Raw genomic sequence first — 4,096 nt, forward strand, 5'->3', positions numbered from 1 at the left:
TAACACAATAAGAAACATGTAAAAATCTCCACAACCATCGACATAATAAAATGACCAGTAACGTAGAAAAATGAATGAGTAAAAATATTCATGTGCACTCCTATCTCATAAATATGATGTGCGGAAAATACGGTTCTCGGGTTCGCGTGCGCATATCCAACTCTGCCTACTCAGTCTTCAGCAACTCCAGTGTAACGTACCGTACTTTTTACTACTTAAAATTTGCGGAAAAGTTAAAAAATTTCTTAAATAAACGTGAACATTCAAAATTCTTTAAAAGAAGTAATCTGTACGTCTCACGAGTTGTTGCAACAAAAGATTTGAAAGTTGAAGTTTTGACAAAAGTATTAAATGTTTGAATAAAACGTAAAACATGACGGTCCTCGGGTTAGCCTCCCGCTCAGAGCCCAAGCCTGCTCCTCGGTCCCCACCGTCAGTCTCCTCATAAACATCCTCACCTGCATCGATCAAGTCTAGTGAGTCTAAAGACTCAACACGTATAAACTGGGAGTAACGAATAATACATAATAAAACCACATGCGACTTCAAAATAGAGCGTACATAACTAAACTTGAGCTTGAAATAAACTTGATATACATACATATCATAGACGTGCCATAACATGAAAAATTTTCATAAATATACATGCATACTGGTACATACTTGAACATACATAAACTTCATCATTTTTCGTAGAGGCATGTTTCAAAGCAAGTGACCCATAACATAATCGCCTGATCAGACTAAACCACAGTACTGGGATGACAGAGACGTATCCACTGCCACATACATAAGATCCCCGTTCATGCTTTAATGGGCGGATTGGACCCTGTTCATGATTTAACGCTTTAAAATCCTGATCTAAACCCGTTCATGCTTTAACGGGGTGGGTTGGTCCCCTTTCATGATTTAACGCTTCCCAACCCCATACATACATTGGTCACAAGACATTTAGAATACCTCAAAAACTTTGAAAATATTTTCTTGCACGTCACATACTTACTTGGCGTTGAGGGATTCGTTGGACTTCGATTGGGGCCGTTGCTGCACATACCAACTTGAATTCAAATGCATAACTTGCATAACTTAGACTTAGGTATTCGTGCTCACTCCCAAATTCGACAAATAACTTGAGGCATTCTATAGCACTCGGGACATGACCTCGTTTAAATCATTGTACTAACCCAAGACATGAAACTCCAAGAAATAACATTTCCCAAAATATATGGTGCACACGGACCCCGTGCATTGGTCCGGGTAGGGGTCCGGGTAGGCTCTCAAAAATGAACACTCGGAAGAAGAAGGGACACGGACCCCGTGCCCGGGTCCGACTCCGGGTCCGTGTAGACTCGGTAAACTTTGTCGTGCAGAAGGGGAAAGACACGGACCCCGGGCCCTGGTCCGTGTGGGGGTCCGTCTAGACTCGGAAAAATGTCACCAAGAGGAAATAAAGGCACAGACCCCGTGTCCGGGTCCGTGTAGGGGTCCGGCTAGGCACTGTATGACGAAACCTGCGTGAAAAACTTAACATGACATTTCTTTCTTCCAACCAACCCAAATGGACTAGGAATCGACACACCGAGCCACATTCTAGGACCCTATATGAAACGTACCGTACTTTTTACCATTTAAAATTTGCGGAAAAATTAAAAATTTTCTTAAACATAAAATTTCATAGGTCGTCACTTGTCATTTAACTTAATAATATTAAAATCAACATTCCCAACTAATATTTTCCAACAAAGTACTTATTTCAAATCATCTCACATCCAACATAAAAACATAATATTTTAAAGTTTTCATAAAACATAAACATAGTGGTCCTCGGGTTTAGCCTTCCGCTCAGTCCAAGCCTGCCCCTTGGTCGCCACCTCCTGTCTCCTCATCAACATACTCACCTGCATCGATCAAGTCTAGTGAGTCTAAAGACTCAACACGTATAAACTGGGAATAACGAGTATTACATAATAAAACCACATACAACTTCAAAATATAACATATATACTTGAAACTTAAACTTTGCGTAATAAACTTGAACTCTTAATAAACTTAAACTTTCATAATAACTTTGAACTCTCATAAACTTCTTTGAACTTGAACATACATAATTTGAAACTTGAACTTGCATAATAACTTGAACTTTCATAAATTTGAGCTTTGCATAAACTTTGAACATACATGCATACATAATATGACGTGCCATCACATAAAATTTTCTTTAAACATGCTTTCATACTTCAACATACTTAACTTCATCATTTTGCGTAGAGGATGTTTCAAAGCAAGTGACCCTTAACATAATAAATATCTGATCAGACAAACCACAGTACTGGACTGACAAGGACGTATCCACTGCCACATACATGAGATCTCTGTTCATAATTTAACAGGTCAGTTGATCCACGTTCATAATTTAACGCTTCACAACCACGATCTAACCCGTTCATAATTTAACGGGCGGATTGGTCCCCGTTCATAATTTAACGCTTTCCAATCCTAACTTCAAACCCGTTCATAATTTAACGGGGTGGAGAGGTCCTCGGCCACGTTCACCGACTTCCAAACCCATTCACTTTTGGTCACAAGACACTTAGCATACCTCAAAAACTTCAAATATTTTCTTTGCACGTCATACATACTTACTTTGCATTGAGGGATTCGTTGGATGTCAATCGGGTCGTTGCTGCAACATACTAATATGAATACATAAACTTAACTTGTACAACTTAAACGTAAATGTCATGCTTAATCCCAAGCTAAATAAATTCTTAGAACATTCTATAATTTCCCATGACATAACCCTGTAAAACATCATATTAAACCATGGTATAAAACCTCAAATCAAACCTTAAATAATAAAAGAATATACCTAAAATCTGAAGGTACACGGACCCCGTCCCTAGGTCCGTATCATGGTCCGTGTCTGTGCGCTTAAAAATTGTTGTGATGAAATAAGAAGGCACGGACACCGTGCCTACCTCCGTGTCCGGGTCCGTGTCCGCTCTGTTCGACGAATTATTTTATGAAAATTTTGCGACATGTCTATTCTCCCAATTAACACATAAGGCATCAAGATTCATCACTATGAGACCATTCTAGGACACCATAACAGTGAACTAAACTTTTATAATCACCCTACAATTCATACGACCCAAAATATTGTCATTTATATTAAAGTTTATTTCTTACGACATCTTAATATTTCAAGCTCTTAACGACAAGAATCAAAACCTCAAAAATACTCTAAACATCATTACTAACTTTCTTATATGTAGCAACGATCACCCGTCGATCCCCAACAAAGCCTGCAACATAAAAACTTCAAGAACATATTAAAATTCATAACTTTCTTGAAACACGATTTGAGCAGTCATACTAAAAACACCATAACTCACTCGTTTTTAATCCAAATAACTCGAATTTTATATCAAATCGAACGTATCAAAAAGATCTACGTTTTTGTGAGTAAAAGTTTTCTCAAAATATGTACCGAAAAATCGCAGTTTTCGAAAGAACAGCGAAACATGAGTTTTCGGATCTAAAAATAGCAGTCATACTAAAAACACCATAACTCACTCGTTTTTAATCCAAATAACTCGAATTTTATATCAAATCGAACGTATCGAAAAGATCTACGTTTTTGTAATTTAAAGTTTTCTCAAAATATGTACCGAAAAATCGCAGTATTTTACAGAACAACAAAAACGTGAATTTGGTGATCCAAAATTGTTTCAAACTTGATCTAGACGTGATTGCTCAAACTTCTACGCATCACACATATAATTTTTGCATAAATAACAACACAACGCATAATATGACAAGATCGATGCATCAAGAACAGAATATACGTGCCTTTTGATATTTAAAATACCGTAACGACGATACCGAAGCGGAAATGATGCGGAAGACGATCCGGGACGAACGTGGCTCAATTTTCTTCAAAGAAAACTTACTAAAACTTGCAGGAAATTTGTAAAGGAAAGGAACGATGCTTGTTGAAAGGAAAGGGGAGAGAAGAGGAATAATATGGAGGTTGATGGAGAAGAGTTTAACAAACACTTCTCTTCCCTTTAGTCAAAAGAAGTAATAACATGTG

General features: G+C 37.6%; 1 long non-coding RNA gene across 1 annotated transcript; it reads right to left on the reverse strand.

The window, feature by feature from the left end:
• Positions 1-1,653: 1,653 nt before the first annotated feature.
• Positions 1,654-4,096, reverse strand: LOC140828512 (uncharacterized). Its single transcript, XR_012117245.1, has 2 exons — positions 3,853-4,096; positions 1,654-1,898 (listed from the first exon to the last, which is right to left on the reverse strand). It is a non-coding gene; the product is annotated as an uncharacterized lncRNA (long non-coding RNA).

This window comes from Primulina eburnea, chromosome 3, assembly GCF_022965805.1.
Source record: "Primulina eburnea isolate SZY01 chromosome 3, ASM2296580v1, whole genome shotgun sequence".
Taxonomy (NCBI): Eukaryota; Viridiplantae; Streptophyta; class Magnoliopsida; order Lamiales; family Gesneriaceae; genus Primulina; species Primulina eburnea.